Source organism: Terrapene carolina, unplaced genomic scaffold (assembly GCF_002925995.2).
Source record: "Terrapene carolina triunguis isolate 2854851 unplaced genomic scaffold, T_m_triunguis-2.0 Scaffold189, whole genome shotgun sequence".
Lineage (NCBI taxonomy): Eukaryota > Metazoa > Chordata > Testudines > Emydidae > Terrapene > Terrapene triunguis.
The window spans coordinates 11,977,238-11,984,177 of NW_020664540.1; positions in this window are offsets into that span (position 1 = coordinate 11,977,238).

Genomic DNA, 6,940 nt, shown 5'->3' on the forward strand with positions numbered 1-6,940 from the left:
GAAGGAAAAACAGTGTCCCTAAAGAAAATTGTATACGGAGGCTCTGACACTAAAGCTCACAGCTCCCCTACTCTCCTGGCCAAGGTTATAGCAACCAAGAAAGCCACCTTCAGAGACAGGTGTAACAGAGAACAAGTCACTTGTTATTTCATAAACACAAGATAGTGCAAGATATGGCAAATCAGAGCTTGAGCTGGGGGCACATCTCTTTGTATGGACCAAAACGGACAATATCTTCCATTTATCAAGGCAAGTAGTCCGAGTGGAAGGCGTCCTACGATTTAGCAGAATTTCAGGTAGAGGGCCTGAAGGAGGTGAGTGGTCCTGGGAGATCACATGCACATCTCTCGGGAGCAGCAGTGGAGGTCTGACCCAACAGGGGCAGTAGACTTAAAAACTAATTGTTGACAGGGCCATGCAAGGGCTATTCAAATAAGGTGAGTGGAATCTTGCTTGACTTTGGAGCAGACCTCAGGCAGCAGGCAGGAGCAAAACTGACAGGAAGGCATACAGCAGGCCTTTTTAACCAAGGTAGGAGGAAAGCCTCTGTCAGTGAACCCAGGATAGGATCTGCTTGTGAACAAAATACAAAAAAAGAAACAGAGATGACATTTGTTGTTTGCTCTTGTTGCAAAGAGTTCCATTTGGGGAGCCCTCCACTGCTGGAAAATGGACTGGGGCACATCTGGGTGAAGAGACCACTCATGGTAACCTGCAAATTATCTACTCAGGAGGTCTGACAGAGTATTTTGAGCTCCTGGAAGGTAATCAGCTCTCAGGTTGATGGAACGGGTAATGTAGAAATTCCAAAGGAGGATCACATTCTCGCATAACTTTTTTGAATGGGCCACCCCTTATTTGTTTGCATAGAACATGGCTGCTGTGTTGTCTACAAGTACCAACCAATTCCACTCCTTGGTATGTAGAAGGAACACCATGCATAGTAAACAGATTGTCCAACGCTCTTGATATTTAAATAGAGACTTAGATCCTGAGGAGACCAAAGACCCCAAGCTTAGGAGCCCCAAGGCATCAAAAGTGGTCTGAATAGTGGCGAAGCTGGAGAGTAGCTAAGATCTAGACCAGCCTCTCACTAGCCAGTCATCCAGGTAGGGGAGCACATGGACACCCAATTTTCACGCCGCTACTACAACCATGCATTTTGGGAACACGCTGACAGGCAGCACTACAAATTGGTAGTGGGATCCATTGACCATGAATCTGAGAAACTTTCTGTGGCTCTGGTGAATCACCACATGAAAATATGCTGCTCAACTTAAAGGATGCTTACCAGCCCCCAGGACCTAAGGAAGGGATAATAGACAATAGAATACCAATTTAAATTTATTAAATATTTTTGGATGTTTTTCTACATTTTCAAATATATTGATTTCAATTACAACACAGAATACAAACTGTACACTGCTCACTTTATATTATTTTTATTACAAATATTTGCACTGTAAAAATGATAAACAAAAGAAACGGTATTTTTCAATTCACCTCATACAAGTACTGTAGTGAAATCTCTACCGTGAAAGTGCAACTTACAAATGTAGATTTTTTTTTGTTACATAACTGCACTCAAAAACAAAACAATGCAAAATTTTAGAGCCTACAAGTCCACTCAGTCCTACTTCTCATTCAGCCAATCACTAAGACAAACAAGTTTGTTTACATTTACGGGAGATAATGCTGCCCACGTCTTATTTACGTCACCAGAAAGTGAGAACAGGCATTCGCATGGGATTTTTGTAGCCAGCATTGCAAGGTATTTACGTGCCACGTATGCTAAACATTCGTACGCCCCTTCATGCTTCGGCCACCATTCCAGAGGACATGCTTCCATGCTAATGATTCTCATTTAAAAATACGGTGTTAATTAAATTGTGACTGAACTCCTTGGGAGAGAACTGTAGGTCTCCAGCTCTATTTTATCCACATTCTGCCATATATTTCATATTATAGTAGTTTCGGATGATGACCCCCAGCACATGTTGTTCATTTTAAGAACACTTTCACTGCAGATGTGACAAAACGCAAAGAAGGTACCAATGTGAGATTTCTAAAGATAGCTACAGCACTTGACCCAAGGTTTAAAAATCTGAAGTACCTTCCAAAATCTGAGAGGGATGAGGTGTGGAGCATGCTTTCAGAAGTCTTAATAGAGCAACATTCTGATGCGGAAACTACAGAACCCAAACCATCAAAAAAGAAAATCAACCTTCTGCTGGTGGCATCTGTCTCAGATGATGAAAATGAACATGCGTCGGACCGCACTGCTTTGGATTGTTATCGAGCAGAACCCGTCAGCAGCATGGACACATGATCCCTGGAATGGTGGTTGAAGCATGAAGGGACATATGAATCTTTAGTGCATCTAGCACGTAAATATCTTGTGACACTGGCTACAACAGTGCCATAGAATCATAGAATATCAGGGTTGGAAGGGACCTCAGGAGATCATCTAGTCCAACCCCCTGCTCAAAGCAGGACCAATCCCCAATTAAATCATCCAACAAATTTTTGCCCCATATCCCTAAATGGCCCCCCTCAAGGATTGAACTCACAATCCTAGGTTTAGTAGGCCAATGCTCGAACCACTGAGCTATCCCTCCCCCCACCTCTTCTCACTTTCAGGTGACATTGTGAACAAGAAGCGGGCAACATTGTCTCCTGCAAATGTAAACAAACTTGTCTGTATGAGCGATTGGCTCAAGAAATAGGACTGAGCGGACTTTTAGGCTCTAAAGTTTTACATTGTTTTACTTTTGAATGCAGTTATTTTTTTGTACATAATTCTGCATTTATAAGTTCAACTCATGATAAAGAGATTGCACTACAGTACCTGTATTAGGTGAATTGAAAAATACTATTTTGTTTTTTAGTGAGCACTGTACACTTTGTATTTTGGTATAATTGAAATATATTTGAAAATGTAGAAAACACCCAAAAATATTTAAATAAATGGTATTTTATTATTGTTTAATCGCGATTAATTTTTTAATCACTTGACAGCCCTAATTATTATTTTCTTCAAAATGACAGACTCCTCTGATGAAAGCAGCCTATTATCTCAGGTGCACCAGAAGATGCATCTGCAACCTATTTATGGTAAAAGGTGTTTTATACTTGATCCAAAGAATATTGCTACAACTTCTAGTTCTATAATCTCAGTAGAATCAGTCTCTGCTCCTGTTCTACTCTTGTCACTCACTACAAAGTCAAGAGGAGCATGAACAAAAGCATGTTTCCACCATGAATTCTGTGATCAGACATCTATAGAATAAATGCAGGGAGTGTGATAGGAGAGACAGTATTCAGAAGCCACAGGACGCCTCTTATACAGAAGAAAGTTTCCAAAAAAAAAATAAAAGCTTTAAGATGCGATTTGAAGTGGATGCTTCTTCCATGGACTTGTCAAAGCATTCACTCTAAAGGAGTCAGCCTCTCACAGATATGCCTGATGAGAAAAACTGATCTGATAGTGTAATTTCTCTTAGCAACCCCCTGCATAAGCAAGGCTATCATGAAAACTTCCAGAGCTACAGTATTGTAGTTACCGTGTAAATAGAATGACAAGCTGACTGCCTTCAGCATGAGAACGATGGCATTTATAAAGGCTTTTTGATACAGAGTCTAACATGACATTCTTCTCAGCACAAATGGGAAGCATTTTGCCTTGCATGAAGTCGCACTTACATCTTTGGTCTAGTTCAGCGTTTCTCAGATGCGGCCACCAGGGGGTTTTCCTGAGGCCATGACCGCCTCCTGAACAGAGATGGGGGAAGAGGACAAAGCAGCAGCCCCTCCCTGCAGCACCTAGGGGCTCCGAGGGAGGGCTTCAGTGCCCCCCCACACACACACACACACACACACCACAATCTTCAGCTGCGAGGCTTCAGGTGCAGGCTTCAGCACCCCTGCCTGGCTTCAGCCATGGGGCTCTGGCCTTCAGCCCCTCGGGTTGTCAGGGCTCTGGGCTTCAGCCCCTCTCTCCCCACACAGCGCCAGCCGTGGGCCTTCAGCCCAGGGCGGCCAGGCTTCAGCAGTGCCAGCCTTACTGGGTGCCGTGGTCAAGAGGCAAAGAGCAGGTTGAGCCCAGGGTGCAAATCTGCAGAAGGGAGCTCAGGGCAATGGGAGGGGGGAAGCAGTGGAGTCCGCGGGGGGCAGGGGGGAGGAGCAGGGACCGGGGCACCAAAATACAACTGTACATTATTTTTATTATTGAGTGTTCAAAAAACCCTTCAGAAATAAATTACAATGATTTGGGCATGTATATGTGCAGGTTTATTTGTTTTTCCTAAAGTTAATTAAGTATTTTAAGAAAATTTGTCAGATCGGCCACCAGCAAGAGTTGGTGGCCACACTCTGAGGCCACCAAAAAGTTTGTTGTGAGAACCCGTGACTAGCTTACAATTAGAACAATTTCATTGTAACTCCCATTCATTCTTTCCTGTCCAATTTGCAAGCCTCCCAAGCAAAAGGGAAACCAAACGCGGTTGGGGGTGTGAGGGGGGGAGGGGTTGAGAAACTGTCAAGAAGCAGGGAAGGTAGCATAGAGAAACTACTTTCATCAAGAGATACAGGAAAAACTTTAAGAAATAAGGAAAGTGAATAAAAACTGAACTATTTAACCTGTTCTCTTCTATTCTTTTTAATAGCAGCATAAGGATACTTTTCAAAAAAGGACCATAATCCTTTTTCCTAATAGGGTTTGCAAATGGCAGTTTTCTTAAACACAATAGACACTACAAGGTGCAGCCCTTAGTAAGATAGAGCCACTTTGGAAGTGGTTGTGGCACTTCGCAATGCACAGCAACAGCCAAATACAACAAATCCTGCTGTAACCAATTACTTAACGTGCACCCTCCCTGCCAAGCAGCAGCACAATTAAAAGCCCTGAAGTTTAACCAGCACACTTTTAAATTCCATGCATTGCTACAAACCCTTGACATGCTACCCATCAGATGTTTACCCTGGAAGAGGCTTTTTAAGTTGAGCTTCTGATTTCTTAAGTTGAATAACTGGGCTGGATTTGACAATCCTCCTTCCCCCATCTAAAAAGTTTTTATACTCCTTATATAAGTTCTAAACCTATCACCTTTGATGGCATCCCTTTAACCCTTCTGCAAAGGGAGAAGAACTGCATTCTGCCCTGAGTTATCAAAACTTAGGCAGCTTTATTATTTTCACTTTAAATTAACAGGCCAAATCACCTTTTTCCACCTGCACTCGCCCAACACCACAGAAAATGCTTAGTCAATTACTTCATTTCTAATGCTGCATCTAACATGATTGTTTATTAGCAACTGGCTTCCTGTAAGTGAGTGAGTTCACTTTGTATTATATTTCACAATACCAAAAGTACTGGTGTAATTAGAACTCAAGTTTCTCTCTGCTGATATATAACCTTCAGATGGATATTCAATCAGTTTTAATCCTTGGATCTAAACTTGTACTCTGCAAGACAGGAATAAGTTATAGCTCCATCTGGTTGATGCATGAGCCATTCTTAGCTTAGCCCTGCATGTTAAAAGTATGTTCACTATGAACTCCGGGGTCTCAAGACGCATGTAATCCCCTGAGATTTTTATGCTGCTTTAAAAATTAAAACATTGCTAAGGACAAAGAATTTCATTTTGATTTTTAAAAGATACATTGTAAGATTTCATTAAGGCTCTAGCACCTTTAATCAGGGTTTTCCCAGGGATTTTGTCAAGAGGGTTCATGAACCTTCTTACTGCTGAATGACACAGCATCTTGGTCACCCAGCAGCCTGAGCCATGCCAGTAAATCCTGTGGCAGAGATTGAAGAGATACTGCACTTAAACGAGCATCAACTTGCATATGCAAGGTTTTTCCAGTGTTCAGGTGATCTTCGGCACTCTAGGTGTAGTATGTAACCACATATCTGAAATCAGTAGATTATGGTTCTTTTAGTCAGTATTTAGCCGATTCACCTCAGGGGTACAGTACATAGCGTCATCGATGGAACACTGATTAGAGTACCCAACCAGAAGTTACTGTTTGATTATATATTTTACATCTGTACATGACCAACCATACACCTCATTGTCGAACAGAAACCCTTGAAAAATACAATCCTCATTTTCTCAAAGATCGTAGCCCTTCAGAGAGGAAGGCTTCAAAGTGGTTAGAGAATAGCCCTAGGACTGCCAAGGAATTTAAGGGGTGGGGCTCCCGGCTGGTCATCTGAGAACAGGGCAGTAGAATTCAAAACGATGACCAGAGAGGCGAGAAACGGCATTGTAGGACACCTCCCGGAGCCCAATCACAGCGCTGTAATCTATCAGGGTGTCTACACTGGCACCATGGTGTTGTAGCTCTGGCGCAAAAAGTTGTACACCTCTCATCGGGGTGGCTTTTTTATATATATATATATATATATATATAAAAACAGTGCTGCAACTGCGCAGTATCTGCGCACTAAGTTGGTTGGCAGTGTGTACACTTCGGGAGTTACACCGCAGAAAGCTGCTTTACTGCACAGAAACTTGCCAGTGTAGTTAAGGCCTAAGGGCTTACCTACGCTTAAAACACCACAGGAATACGGATTCTCTCGTCAGTGTAGGTAGTCCACCTCCGGAGAGGCGGTAGCTAGTTTGAGGGGAGAATTCTAGCACTGTCTACACGGGGACTTAGGTCAGTTTAACTACACTGCTCAGGGGGATGGATTTTTCACACCCTCCACTGATGTTGTTAAACTGACCTAATTTTCTATGCAGACCAGGTCTTAGCCAAGAACAGGAAAAAAACACATTACAAATCCCTTTCACCTTCTTTATACATCAGAAAGCAAAAAAGGGCACAAGCTGTAGAAAGAATGTTCCAGGTCACCTTGAAAACTCTACAAGTATTAGTAAAAGTGCAAAAGAAAGATCTAGAAATCAAGAACAGTGATTTTAATTTTAATAAA